Here is a 15,612-nt window from a genome sequence, read left to right on the forward strand (position 1 = left end):
CTTTGGCGATTTGTGGGCAATAAAGGGCTTCCTCGAACACTTTACAATAAGTGGACATTAACGCGTGCTAGCTAAACGGCAGCAGAATTCCTATGGGATGGCATATTACCTTCACCTTCAGACCAAGTGAGCTGTTTGTGAGACATGTTACTGCAGCCTGTATCGCAGGACTCACTGCAGGATTAACAAATGCACTGCAATTAGACCAGGTGGTGAGAAGCGGCCACCCATTCCAATGGTGGGCTACTCACACACCAACGCTTTCTGGCCTTGTACAAAAACTGGTGTCTGGAGGCTTGCAGCATCTTGCAACACAACTTGAGGATGTCTCAGAACCTGAGACCCATGATGTCCCCAGAGACGACCACTGTGTGAATTCTCTGCTAACCGGGCGCCCTTGGGTATGGAAACATACTAAAACATGGTGAGAAATTCAGGACAGATATCAGTTAGGAATTCCTGGAAGTAAAAATTGTGAAACAGTAGAAGAAGCCACTTGAGGCATGTTCTGGAACGTCCCTCCCTAGGGCACGTTAAGCTTGAGCTTGGCATGCAACAGGCTTCCTCGTGACCTCCTCCTCCTCTGAGGCCTGAGGACTTGGCCTGTGTGAAAGAAGCAGGCAAATTCCTAACCCAGAGCAGCAGAGCTCTATAGCATCCTCTCTCGCTCTAGAAAAGTTCCCGATGCACCGGTAACTCAAGAAGCTGCCCCCCAAAATCCCAGCTGTTCTCCTGGCGCAGACTCATAAACTTCAAAATATAATCCCAAATATTACCCATGGCCGGGACACCAGGAGGCATGAGAAAAGATGGTCCTGGGCTATTGCCACACCTCATCCATCAGTGAGGCAGCCCAGCCCGTAGAGTATCCAGCACTGGGTCTGCGGGTCCAGCGCCTACTGGTTAGGTTAGTTCACGTTGCCAAGCCTCAATTTTTAGAAGTGTAAGATGGATCAGTACTGTGACATCACAAGGTCAGTTGTGAGGTTTAAATAAAATACTGTTTGAAGAATATGTAGCACAGTCCCTGCCACCTAGCAAAGATATCATGTGCACCAGTATAACTCGTGGAACCAGTATAACTTCACCTTCTCCTCATTCCTTCTCCCTTCTCCTTCCTCATTCCAGCTGTACTCTTTGCCATGCCCCACCGCACTGACACCGCATACCTTTGATAAAGTGGCTTCCAAAGACCACACCATAAGCAGAGAAGATGGTTGAGGGATGGAGAGCCAAGCTCAGCTACCAACGCTTGTGAACTATCAGAGAGCTTCTTGCAAGTAAAAGAGCGATTTCATCATAACAGCTAGTCCTGAACTATAGTGGACCATGGAGTCTACATGGCTGTGCTCTACTTTTGGAACTTCCTGTGTTTTCCTCCTATCATGAGTATTTTATGCAATTAACCATTAACTGGCATGTTTGTTTTGAGCTAGACTCTTCATTCAGCATTTTTGAGCACTTACTGAATACAGGATCTATGTTAGGCAACATAGCAGATAAAGGATTGAATGAGAGATGGGCTCTTTACTCAAGAAGCATATAATCTAGTAGATGAGATAAGATTGCCTCTGAACAAGCTCCCTACTTGGGGTTCCCAAAGAAGAGTTCACTGGTGTATATTTGTAAATGCAATGGGGGCAATGATGTGCTGGTGAACATTTAACAACCAGCTCTCAGCATGGGTGGGGAGGGGAGGTTGGGTGTGGGAAGCTGCGTATATATGTGTGTGTGTACATGGGTTTATTATAAACCTTACTGATCTGAAAGGTGTATAGCACATAATTTGCAAATAAAAATAAGCAAAATTTCATTATAATCTCACACACTCAGAAGGTTTTTGCCAATTTTTTTTTATGAACTGTGGTATCCATACCCATCCTAGGTTACAAGTGATGAGTGAGTATAGATCCAATATGAATAGTGCTTGATATTTTCATTTACATTAATGAGTAGGATAAAAGTGAAAAGCGAAGACATATGTCAGAACTGTATTTGTTCGTCAATGACATGCGTGACTGTTGAATCAGATAATGGTTTTCAAACACTAGAAGGGTATTTTCTCAAATTTTTGTGCTAGTCACAATGTAGCAGCTATAGATATGACATACTTTTAAGTTTAATCTGGATTATTAGCATTTTCTCCATCACTTTCTTAAGTCTAGATAGTCAACAAAACAATAAATCAAGCACTGATTTGCAGTATTTGCTGATTTCCATGGCATAAATATGCCTACCATGGTCAGTTTCAAGCTGACATCATTGATTGCAGAATCAGGATAAGACACTGAGTGGCTCACCATCGCAAAGGATATCTATCACCCGGGTACAATAGAAGTAAACAACCACAAGAGCACACATAACAGTCAAATATGGTAAAATAAGAATTGATCGATTTGAATATTTATTATCCTTGTTTTTAGCATAAATCATTTCATTGTAGGTGCGCCATGAGTTTTCTTCCCAAGTCCCAATGGGTCCTCACAGACCTGCACCGTCGTCTTCAGGAGTCACCTTCTAGCAGGTGTTCCCCAAAACAGGTGTGTGGTGCCACATACCCAGAGAAAGCCCCTCTGCTGGCAGCTTCTTCTCACAGCTGACCCTCCCTGGATGGCTCTGAACGTTTTCCCAGTGACCCAACCTCAACGAGATGGTCTATTGCTTCCTTGGAGGCAGCATTTTCCTTGGGCCTCTGGAAGGCTCTGTCACTAAACAGTCCTTTGCATATATTTTTATTATAGAATATTTTTCTTCTTCCTCTCCTCTCCTTCCCATCTCTTCATCACAAAATTGTAGCATGTGCCTAATTCTTTTGTAAAGGAGACAGTAGCATTAATACCATTCTGAAGTTGGGCCTTTCTTTTCAGTGATCTTTCTTCTCTGAAATATTCCTTGAGAGCAGCCGAAAGAGGTGGGGCTTCTAGAAAAGCTGGAGAGGAAACAGAGCCTGGTGGGCTGTGCCACAGGGAGATGCCTGGGGCAGAGCCCATGAACCCCTGCCAACCCCGATCAACCACCACCCCCAGCTGACCTCATGCCACCCCACACATTACCTGAGTGATTGTTTAAAATGCAACTTCCTGAGCCTCGCCTCCCTTCTTCTGCGTGTCTGGGGCCCAGAAGGCTGCTTGTCAGCAAGCCCCCATGGTAGTTCTCATGCATGCTCAAAACAGACCACTAGTTTAGAGCCCATGCGTGGAGACTGATCTCTGGTTACTTTGTAATTTGGGAGTTTTCACATGGCAGGTGTGAGATGGCTTTGATTGGTTCTCTGAGAATCAGGCACCTTCAAGAGTAATGAGAAATTAATAGCACAGAATGATGGAGCAATTCTATTTATAGGCCGAAAAACAGCAGGTAAAAGTAAGATAAGCTGGCCCCAATGACCGGAGAAGGCAATAATCAATATCCTACCAGAAAACAATAATGCAGCTGGCACCATAAAGCAATCCCATGGGGCACTGTATATTGCATCCTGAGTGTCCCGTTGTGATGAAGCCCACAGAATGCAGCACGCATTAGCCAGGGTGAAGCCTTTTCAACGTGGAATTTTCTGCCACATTGCAGGCACATTTATTTTATTTGAAAGAAGAATGGTCCTGTTGCCAAGCCATCAGATGGCAAAAAAAGATATATTTGATGGATAATAATTTTTAAAAAAAGGGCCTGCCACAGCCGCACAGAGTACATTTCCAATATAAATGCGTGTAGGACGCGGGATTCAGGCCTCCGCGCGACACCTGCGACACCTGCGGCGACAGGTGAGGAGGGCCTGGGAGCCGCGGAGGGCGGGGCGGCGGCCGGAGGGGGCGGGGCCGCGAGTCCAACAGCAACACAAATAACCACAAAACTCACCGGGTGAGCATCGCTCACTTTTTCTGCACCTGTTCTGGTGATGCAGATTGACAGCCCTTTTAATATGAAATAAATCAGGCAGGAGAAGGAGCGTCTAGAAGAACATAGAGATTGAAAGCTGACTGACAGGACGCCTCCCAAACGCGCCCTGTTTGCCTTCGCCCTCGTAGCAGCTAACTGGAAAGGACGTGGGGAGCTTGGAAGGCTGCGAGGTTGCGAGGCTGCGCCCCAAGCCGGAGGGCCGGGTGTCGGGGCTCCCCGGAGCCTCCTCGCCCTGCTGCATGGGCCGCAGGGGGGCAGAGCCCGCGGGCCCTGCAGGCCCCAGCCCCCTTTTTCCGTCTCCCTCCCAGGTCTGGGGGCGAAATGGCATTTCGTCTGCTACCTGGTTTCATAACCTAGTTAAAAGCAACCAGTCGTGCCAAGCCAGTGTGCTCACGCGGGGGCGTTAGGGCCTAGTCACGTCTCTGCAGGAAGACCCGCTGGTAATGAGCCGTGTCACCACTCAGGGTGGCCGGTCAGTGGACATCGGAGTCAAGTGCACCCCCGCCTCGCTCCAGCCTTCAGGATGCTGAAGTCCCTTCGCTGAGCTGTCTCCTTGGATTTCCGGGGCTGTCCAGTGTTCACGGTCATCCTGCAAAGCAAATACTAGTACCCATCAGTCATGAGATGACCGGAGTCACTTTCAACGTCAGCCGTGGGGCAGGGGAAGGGTTTCTGCTCTCAGGCAGGCAAGCGCTGGACAAGTGTGGGGTGAGTCGGGAGTCAGGCTGGAGGAAAAAGAAGAGAACAAGGCCGTGGGTGAGCTTGGGAGAAGCAAGAGGTGCTGAAGGCTGTCTGCATCGTGGGCTCCCCGCCCCACCCCACCCCCCACCCCCTCTTGAGCTGAGAGACCCTGCCCAGCCTTCACACCCACCAGACCTCTGATGGGCAGGCTTGCCCCTGCCGACCTTTGGGCATTCAGCAAATAGTGGTTGAGCATCTGTGAAAGGCTGGTCCCAGTCCTGGATGCTAGAACTACGGTGATAAATAATGCAAAGTTGCTCTCCTCATGGAATTTACAGCGCAGAGGGAGACAGCAAAGCAACACAATGCTATCCCAAACAAGGGACGTATAGATTGTGCCAAACGCTGGTGATACAGATTGACAGCCCTTTTAATATGAAATAAATCAGGCAGGAGAAGGAGCGTTGATAGGAAAAGGAAAGCAAGTTGATACACTCACTGATGCTTACCCAGTGAGTTAGGAGGCCTGTTTTATGTGGAGGGATCAAGGATGGCCCCTCCAAGGAGGTGACATGTGGGTGAACGCCTAAAATGGGAAGAGAACCCAGCCATGTGACAAATAGGAGCAGAAGCTACTTAAAGTGCAAGCACATTGAACCACAAAAGGTCTCCAAAGGGCTCCTGATGGGACAGTAACAGCACCTACCTCATGGGGCTATTGAGATTCCAGGAGGTGAGGGAGTGTGTGCAAAAATGGTTGGACTGTGCCTGGCACAAAGTCAGCCCTCAAGAAATGTTAACTACTGTTGTTTTCCAAAAACTTGTGTTCATTTTGAGGTAGGAAGGCGGTGTGAAATCAGCTTCTTGGGGCCATTCTGGCCAGTGTGCCTGAGTCCCTGTGATGTCAGGCCACCAAAAGCATTTCACATGCAATTATAAAGAAATTACTTTCCCAGCAATTAATCACCAGTATAAGATTGCCAATACATATCATTGCTGCATTATGACACGTTGCATCACACAATCAGAATGTAGAGCAGAAAGGGGGCCATTTGTAGCTGACCTTATTCAAGTCAAATCAGCTCAATCAATTGAAAGTCAGTGGGAGTTTTGCCGGAGTGAGGGTCAAGACCAATTATTGAAAGGCATAACAGAACAAGGGGATGTTTTTGAAGACATTACATCTTATAGTAATTTTTCACAGTTCAGAGATATGTTGAGGTAGCATCACTATAATATAGGCGATATATTGTTGATAAAGGTTTTCTGTCCAATCCTTTATTTCAAGAGAGTCTATCTGCATCTTTTTTAGATTTTTTGGACAAATGCAAGAATAGGGTAAAAAATACAGAATGGCTAAGCTTTGTATCTTAAAACCGAGGTAGGGTAGTGGGAAGACCAAGATTTCTCAGCAACTACCAACTATGCTATTAGCTCAGATTCTCGGCTCCTCTCCAGGAGCCAGAAAACAGGCTGGAAAGCACCACAGCCTAACTTTAGCTTTAACCCTCTCCTCCATCTTGCAAATCTCCCTGGGCTTTGGAGAATCCAATTAAATCATAACATTGGTCTAAACAAGATCTAATTCAGATTATTACTCTACCACTAAAAAAGTTGTTATTTTGTATATTTCAGAGCCAGCATTATCTATGGATTACTTGCTGGTTTTTGTGATCTCTGTGCATCTACCCTCTTCTAGTCCCCTCAAAATGTCAGTAAGCAACTAGAAGAAAAGGCTGATTAACCCACTAGTGTTCTTTCACTGGTACCAGCTGTGGCTCTTTTCCTCTCCAGCCTCCAAGCCTGGTTTACATCAGCTTGTTCATCGCCACCAAGATTTTCTGGAGTTCCAACAAAATCACTTGAATCTTGAAACATCTTTATAAAAGACTTTAATAAAAATACTTTGCTTGTCTAATTTGGTAAATATATTTTGAATATGATAGGAAAACAAAAAGCAAAAATGCTTGGTAGACTGCAAGCAATTTGAAAACAGAAATCATATCTTTTATTCTTCATACCATTCACTGTTGTCCTACATTTATGGATTCTCTGATAAATAAGTGCTCTGTAATTGGTAAATTACCAAGTAGTTAAGTTGCTTTGTCTAGACAGAGAGAATTGATTTGGGCGGATGAAGCTTTAGTTCAGATTCTATGCGCAAGTGGTAATAATATTTTCAGACATGGAAACTTGTATATAATCTACCATAGGTCTTGAACTAGCAAAAAGGAATCGACTGAGGCTTTGCAGTTGGAGGTTCTTGGAAGTTGTACAAGCTCCAAAGTTGAGGGGAGGGTGCATTTTGTACAATGGGCTTCTGGCTTTAACCAGGTTTAGGAAGGGGTTTACTGGCTCATAAGAAGACAGATAGTAGCCCAGTTTCCTAGATAATGGAGCCCTAGTGTTGAGCTGTTGTTGAGCGGTGTAATCCCATGGAAGCAAATGTGAGGGAAAGGGGAGTAAATCAGGGAAGAAGGGAGCATAAGAAGGTGAGACATCAAGCTGAGCTCTGCTGAGGTACCAGCACAACTGGCGACTCAATGGTACAAGATGGTCTTGGGCGAGGCCACGTGAATTACTCCATTCCAGTTGGCCTGCTGGCGCTGGTGGGCCCGGGAAGGTCCGGAAGAATCGCTTGTCCATGGGCTCCCATACCTCAATGGGCAAAGTTTGGTATTAACTCCTCATGATGAGTTATTTTATGTGTCAACTTGGAGGGTGTTTTTGGATGAGATTAACATTTAAATCAGTGGCAGCCAGCTGGCCTTCTGATGAGCTGTACCATGGACTCTCCTAGGTCTTGAGTCTGTCTCAGATCAGCCCATACTGTGGATGCTGGACTTGCCTCCATAATCAGGTAAGCCAATTTATTAAATGGACATATGAATATATGTATATTCATTTTATACATACAATTCGTTATGTATTTTTACATGCAGTTCATATATACACATGCGTGCATGCATGTGCACACACTAATGCCATTGGTTGTTTCTCTGGAAGATCTTGACTAACGCATACCTGTATTTCCAAACTGCTCATACAGAGGTACAGACTGGGGTTTCAGGTAGTCTCAGGCATCAGTGTCCAGAGGGTTCACTGACAGTCATGAGGTAGGCACCACCGGGTTATGCCTATAAAAGGCAGTTGCCATGGTGACTTGGGAGAAGCAAGTGGCCAAGGACTGGGAGGTAGGTCAGGCCAGAGAGTGTGAGGTGATGCGTGAGAGTCAACAGCGTGAAGGGGAATGCCTAGACCAGGTTTGGATTCTTAAAAGGTGCTTACAAAGCCTCCTACAGTAGGTTTATGAGTAAGGTAAGAAAATATGTGCTCACTTTACAGTGGGGTAAATTTACAGTGGGGTAAATTTTCAAATAACGAGACAGCATATACTCCAGAGTACCCATGGTTGAATGCCACTATCTAGATGCATGACCTTCGGCCAGTTATTTAGCCTCTCTAATTCTTGGTTTATTGGTTTTAGAAATGAGAACATTCTGGATTGGTAATGTCCAAGCCTTCTCTCAGCTGTAAAATTTATATTTTTCTCTCTGACTTAGATAACACTTAGATAACATACAGATTATATAAATCTGACACATTCAATGTCAGAAGCAGAATTTTTAAATATTTCATTAATAGAAATAAGGGGCCAAAATCAACATGATGAAATTTAGCAAAACTAAATGTCAAGCCCTGTATTAGAGACCGAGCAACCAATTCTACAAGCATGGATTAGGGGAGACTTGGCTTGAGAGTCATCTGGATTAAACAACAACAGCCAAGCCTGGGATTTCTGTTGACCTCAAAGTCTAATGAGTCAACTGCTCAATAAGAAGGTCCTAAGTGGGGTTTTTCACTGAGTCAGGGGTTGGATAAGATGGATCAGAGGGCCCGTAGTGATCTATCTGAAGATTCTAAGCTTCATTCACACTTATCTCATCCCTTTAGCCTTTGCCTCAGTACAATTACATTGTGGTACAGGGTACAACAGCCACAAGGTCAAGTGTTCCTATTGGATTTTAATGGGATCATTGAATGGCACAAGGTCACTCAGAGAGCCTCCCAGCTTTTCCTTCTCTTTACCCTCAAGGAGCGATTGTTCTGGATTGTGGCTCCCCTGCCTGGTGTATAAAGTCACCTAAACACAAAACTCATAACCAGAAGGCAGTTTCGGGAATCCTCACTCAGCTCTTCAAGAGTTATAGGCATTAAAAAGTGGTCCCCTGGAGTGCTCCGCCACTCTGCTGACTGGAACCAAATCTATCTTAAAGTTGGAAATATGATCCAGGTGGGGATGGACTGTGATTTAATGCCACTCAAGTACTATAGGGCACACTTCTTAAAGAAACCGTTGTAAATTATTTGTGGCTAATGCTGCCGGTGGATGGAGGGCATGGTATATTCTCAAGTACAAGAGCCCAGCTTGTATCTAATAATTGTTATATCTTCTCTGAAATTTACTGCCGATGTCTCAATTTTAACAATTTAAATAACAAGATTAACCAAGCGGAACGAAGCTGAGGCAGCCTGGCGCTCTTGATGAAAGCAGGACAACTCTTATGTCTGAGCGCATTTTTACTTTGACATGAGCAGTGACACACAGAGATGAAATCTGGTTAAAGCGGCAGCCTTCTCAACTCCATGACAGCTTCTTAGGCTGAGCACAACAATTTCAAGAGAGTGCACGCATACACTTGTTAACTTTACTCAAGAAGACTGATTAGGGACAATGCTTATGAATATGATAATAAGAGGTGGGAACCGGAAAGGTAAGCTAAAGCAGCTGGGTAATTGGCATGTTGCTTTCTTCACTTCTAATGGAGCTCTCTGTAGTCTTAATCTTTGGGTGCATCAGTTTGTTTAGAAACAAGGGGGATTTCCTCCAAGCACCATATATGGATGATGATAGCACATTTTTATTTTACCTGCTGCTGACTTGCTATTGATACTGTGAGTGGTCACATGTGATTTCCTGTAGATTACCATCTCATGACCCTTTGGATGCTCTTCACTCCTTGTCCTGAAAAAATTCCCCCAATTTCAAAAGATGTTTCATGCCCAAAGTTATGTAACACATGCAAAACGAGGCCTATTCTGAAGGATAGCTGTGTCCTTGGCAGCCGTACACAAGGTGATGATGGAAAGTGGCAACACGACTAGTAGAATTTCTCCCAAATTGCAAGATCTTACAGAAGAGTAAAGAGACTAGCCTGTGAGCAACAAGAGCTCCTAAAAGCCATTTAACCTTTCTGGATCACTGTTCTCTCTACAGTAAGTCAGAGAACTGGATTGTGATATCAAGTTCCTTCTAGCTCCACTGTCCTATGAGTTTATGCTCCTAATCTAAGGGCAATTAAAACAAACTCAAATTTACTTGCATTATTTTAAAATAATTCTCAAAAGTCTTAATAGGGTACAACCACTTCATTGAAGAGTTTGGCAGTTTCTTAAAAAGTTAAACATATCCCCACCATACTATTTAGTCATTATACTTCTAGGTATTTACCCATGAGAAATGAAACCTGAAGTCTACATGAAGTCTTGGAAATAAATGTTCATGGCATCTATATTTATAATAGCCCCCAAGTGAAATCAACCCAAATATCCATCAATAGGTGAATGAAGAATTAAACTATACTCTATGCAATGGAATACTACTTAGCAATAAAAACCAGTGAAGTGTTGATACACAACAATGTCGACAAATCTCGAAGTACGCTGAGCAAAAGGAGCCAAACAAAAACAGTACATATAGCATAACTCCATTGATATAAAAGTCCAGAAAATCAAAACTAACCTATGATAATAGAAAAGCAGATCAGCGGTTGCCTGAGGACAAGGTGGAGAGGGCATGAGGGTAGATTTACAAAGGAAACTCTTGGGGTGACAAATATGTTCACTCTCATGATTGTGATGATGGTTCCATGGGTGCATATCTATGTCAAAACCTGTCAAAATGTACACTTTAAATACATGCAGTTTATTATGTGCCCATTATATCTCAAAAAAGTAGTTAGAAAAACAAAAAGTCTAAATATTATGTATAATCCTTAATATGAGTTCTAAGATTTATTACAAAGAATCAGAAGTGCACATTAAGATGTGAAGCATAAGGATGTTCAGTGCAGTAACTATGTATATGAAGCCTAAATGCCTAAAAGGAGAGAAATGATCGAGTAAATTAGGGCACATCTTTACGTTGGGAATTCATGCAGTGCTTAGAAGTCATGACAAAATTGAAATACAAATAAAAAATAAATTTATTATTAAAAAAATTGAACACCAGTAAAAAGTAAATTTATTATTTAAAATAAAAGAAGTCATAACAAAATACTCTCATGAAAAACTGTTCATGATCCTTTTCTGTGTGAAAAAAGCAAGGTACAAAGCAACGTGTATAGTATGATGGAACTGTATATTTTTTTAAATCTGTGTTGGGGGTTGATAATTCAGCACCCTTCTCTCTTCTCCTCTAATTGAAGAGTGGAGTAAAGAGTTGGGTGGATGGAGAGCAAATTATGACCTCTGTTACTAAGAGCTTTGGTTGGAAAATGTACCTTGGACCTAAGTCAGAGCGGGCTCCCTACTTTTCCTCTGTGAATTATCCTGAGCCACCGAGAACCACAGCTCCTCACTGCCAGGCAGGGCCAGCCCTGGAAAGCTTATCCCTGTGTGGCGCTTTCAACCCCACGGTCTTGGTGTGTTCCGCAGGGCTATCTGACATGCTATAGGTTGTTGGCATCCCCTAGGCGTCACCCATGAGGTACCATTGAGTCAATCCCCCAAGCATTGTGACAATGGAGTCTTTCCCATATGTTCCAAATGTTCCCCCAACCGAGGGTGGTGAGCTGCCCCAGCTGACACCTGGCAGAGGAGTCAAGGATATGCTGAGGTGAAACTCATGGACAATGAGTAGATGGGGCACCCTTATATAATCCCCCTCACCTCCCTTCCCTCCACAAATCCCTCTTCCCAGGGGCACAGGGGAGAAAGTGAGGCAGAGAGGGAGAAGTGGAAGTACTCTGCTTGGGGCTTTGTTAGGAAAGGAAGTTCCAATTAAGCCCTAAGTAGGAACATAAGAAGAAAAAAAGGAATGGTTCTCCTTGCAATCTGCATATTTCTCTTTATTTTTAAGATGATTTATTTATTTATTCATGAGAGACACAGAAGGAGAGGCAGAGACATAGGCAGAGAGAAGAGAAGCAGGCTCCGTGCAGGGAGCCCGATGTGGGACTCGATCCCCGGAATCCGGGATCACACACTGGGCCAAAGGCAGACACTCAACTGCTGAGCCACCAATCTGCTTATTTCTATAAAGGTAAAAGAAAGTTCTAGCAGGACATACGCCTAAGCCCTGCTGCTAGAATGACTACCTTGCCTGGCTGCCTGGTGGGGCTGAGGCACACAGGGAGCATCATGGGTAATTATTTTTCTTTGGCTCTTTGTATTTTTGGTTTTCCAAGTTTTCTGAATGCATGACTCTTGCTACTTGTGGAGTGAGGGGTGGGGGGAGAGACTCTTTTGCATATAAGAGAAAAAGTAAACTAAAAGGCAAAATTCCTGAGCTGTTCAGAACTACAGTGCTAAGCAGTGTTTGGCCTGAGATGTCCCCCTCCCCCACTTCGTGATCCCCAGGGCACTGTCATATACTTCGTGAAGATGCCATTTGGGGACATGTTGCTCATCATCTGTGGTATTCAGTGTTGCCCTGAAAGTGTCCAAAGTGCTCTGTAAATGAGATTAAATTCCGCTTTCACCTTTCCTTAGTTGATAAAGAGAGTGGCATGAAGTAATTTTTCTAGAATGGCCTCCATTTAGCATCCTCATGGGATTGACATTCAGGCATGCCCTGGATCAATCTCCTCAAATTGGCCAAACCAAAGCCCTCACAGGCTTCAGTCTATTGCAAAACTAAAATTACAAGGAGTTGTTGGCATTCAACTACCTAAAATTTTTAACACCAAAATATACAGTGCAATCTAATGGTGCCACTCATAATATAATTACATTATTTGTGTTAAGATACTAATTTATAAAGCCTTATCTGTAGCTTCATCCCATAATAAGAAACAATGTTGTGCGGAAACCATCTTCCTTCTGGCCTGCTATCCTGCAACTCTACCTGCAGCCTCATTTGAAGATAACATCACAAAGTCTGGGTTGAGGCCCTTTGAGTGTAAGCCTGGGTCCCCTATCAATTCATGTCCCACTTGCCCCAGTGTTGTCCCAAATGCAAGCTCCAGCTGCCATTATAGACTCAGTCTCTACGATGAGCCTGCCTAGAGGGAGGGGTGGGGGTCAGGACTTTGGAAACATGTGGTTCAGAGAACAGGTCAATGACTCAGGTGGCAGAGACTCAGGTAGCAGATCAACCAGACGATACTGGGCTTGCATCATTTCAATCCAAGTGTCTCTGTCTGAGTGAGACACTTTCACAGAAGACACATAGTGCCTGGTCAGTGAGATCCCTGTGGGGTGAGCTGGCCAAAATTTCTGAAAGCATCACCTGTAGAGACTGTTCTCGGCTATTGGGTAGCTTCAGATGGTCTCTGTGGCATTGGCTACAATCACAAATGGAAAGAAACTTCAATTTTTTCTCATTGCAAAAATTCTGGATTGGTGTATGATTACCAATTCATACATTGGTGTATGGTGTACGTGTGTGTAAGTTTACAGAAGAGCTTCCCTGTGCTACTTGGCTGCATTTTTAGCAAAGTATCCCAAATTTCCTTTGGGCTCTCTATCATTTCAAGTGGCTGATCTGCTACCTGGGTCTCTGCCACCTGAGTCATTGATCTCCTTCTTTCTGAGCCACGTGTTTCCAAATACCGGACCCCAGCTTCCCCCTCTAGGGAGTCGGGCAGGAAAAAAAAAAAAGTTAAAAAGCACACCCTGCATCCTGCCAGGCAAGCACTGGGCAACCAAGAGTGCTTCGTTTGAGAACGGAGGCTCTGGTTGGCAGGTGAGAAACTTGGAGCCAAAGGTGGATGGGGAGGTCTCAGGTCTTGGAGCATGCTGGGAACTACATCAGGGAATTGCCCATGATCCTTCTACACCAATCTGGGCTAAGACACACATTTCATGTTGTGATCCGGTACACGTATAGCCAGCTACAAGGGGACCGAGATATAAACATGTAACTCAAACTAGCTCCCCAAACTGCCTGCTGCAGAATAGCTATTCAGTAAGTATGTCTCAAATGGAGAAAGCAAAACCAAACCTTAGGGAACCCTTACCTCACCAGGTGCGATGCACTCGGCTATTTTCTATTCTTTTTCATTTCTTTATAAAAGTAACAAGTTGCAACCTGCTAGAGTGATGTCCCCACCACTAACAGGTAGTCTGTTCTGAAAGGAGTTTCATGCACTGCCTGCCTGGCACTCACTGAAGATTCCTGAAACCTGCCAAGCAGAAAGCGGGGGCTTCGGGGCCCTGGAGGCACACAGGCTGGCCAGCTCTATCTGGGTCAGGCGAGGCCATCACGGGGCAGCAGGAGAGACCTATGTTCTGTGTCTCTCTTCCAGTCCACACACTGCCCCACTGACCCTCACATGAAACCATTCATCAAACCCAGAAACGGAGTCAGAAGTCAGGCTGGCGATCACTTTGCTTCGCTATCTTGTCGAAGGATCAGGAAGGGGGAAGGAGACAAGGGTTATTGAAGCAGCGGTGAAAATTTTGGAGCAACGTGGCAAATGAAAAATCCACTCAGACCCACAAGCAGCACAAAAGTGAGGAATGAAGCAACTTTGTAAATAAAGGGATCATTACTCTCAATGCATTAATACACACTTAAGACCTATTGAAAACTTCCCATTTCAAGATAAATGAAGAGCATTAGCGTTCATTTCCCAAGCCAGATAGGCTGTTGCCGCAGCCCAGGGCCGGAGGTCTGAGGCCTGGGTCAGCGGGGCGGGCTCAGGTGGCCAGCGGGAGGGTTGGCGTCGAGGACCCGGGAGGGCCAGGTGCCTGCATTTCTGCTCTGGTGAAGGTTGTAACCGCGGCCCCGTTTTTTCACTAAAGGGATGTACCCAGCGCACACCTGATGAAGTTGGGAGGAAAGTTCTACGCCAGTGCATTTGCCTCCTCCGAGTTTCATCATCCTTCACCAAATAAGCATAATTGCTCCGCGTTGAAGAGGTGCTGGGGACAGAGGCACTGCTGGTAATTGCCTAATGGGCGGGCGAAATGAGGTGTGAGGCACATCGGTGTGAAAAAGGCAATAGCCACAAGTTTATTAACATTGAAAATTAAAATAAGCTCGGCCCCAGCCAGGCAGTCCTTGCTGAAATGAATCCCATTATCCCTCTAATAACTGCACGGGGGCTCAATTGGATGCCACCCAGGGGGTAGAGAGGCCTCAATACAGGTCACCTCTCTGCCGGCTTCGGGGAGCTGAAGAGGCCTGCTTCACTGAGGACTGTCGCCGAGGAAATGCGAACAGCCCTGCCCGCCCCTGCACCGAATCCGAGGGCGAGCGGGCAGCTGTGAGCGGGGAAGCCCGAGCATGTGCCGTTCTCACCCGGGGGCCTTCGGTGTATGGTTAGGGCTCCGGAACAAGATTTTTTTTTTTAAGACTTATTTATTTATTTATTCATGATAGACATAGAGAAAGAGAGAGAGAGAGGCAGAGACATAGGCAGAGGGAGAAGCAGGCTCCATACAGGGAGCCCAACGTGGGACTCGATCCCAGGTCTCCAGAATCGCGCCCTGGGCCAAAGGCAGGAACTAAACTGCTGAGCCAGGGATCCCCAGGAACAGGATCTTATCAGGGCCATCTGAAGCAAGTCAGGAGTCCTACCTGGGGCTCAGCAGCCAGTCTTGTTTTGTTTTTCACATCTTGATCATATAGTAGCAAATGTGTCTAGATGCCCAGTGCTGCAAGAAGAGTTACCCTCGACCTCAAGCACATCCAACTGACGCAGGAAAGAAGGGTCTCCCAAGGAAAATCATCAGAAAACAATCCATGCATGCTGTGGCCGATAGTCTAATGAAAATGCAGAGACAGAAATGCTGAGTGGTCAGAGA

General features: G+C 45.1%; 1 long non-coding RNA gene across 1 annotated transcript; it reads right to left on the minus strand.

Moving 5' to 3' along the window:
- Positions 1-2,429: 2,429 nt before the first annotated feature.
- On the minus strand, positions 2,430-13,943 carry LOC140609472 (uncharacterized). The gene is made up of 4 exons (XR_012011297.1): positions 13,821-13,943; positions 4,238-4,486; positions 3,054-3,286; positions 2,430-2,929 (listed from the first exon to the last, which is right to left on the minus strand). It is a non-coding gene; the product is annotated as an uncharacterized lncRNA (long non-coding RNA).
- Positions 13,944-15,612: the final 1,669 nt, after the last annotated feature.

The sequence above is a fragment of the Canis lupus genome, chromosome 18, assembly GCF_048164855.1.
Source record: "Canis lupus baileyi chromosome 18, mCanLup2.hap1, whole genome shotgun sequence".
NCBI classification, from domain to species: Eukaryota; Metazoa; Chordata; class Mammalia; order Carnivora; family Canidae; genus Canis; species Canis lupus.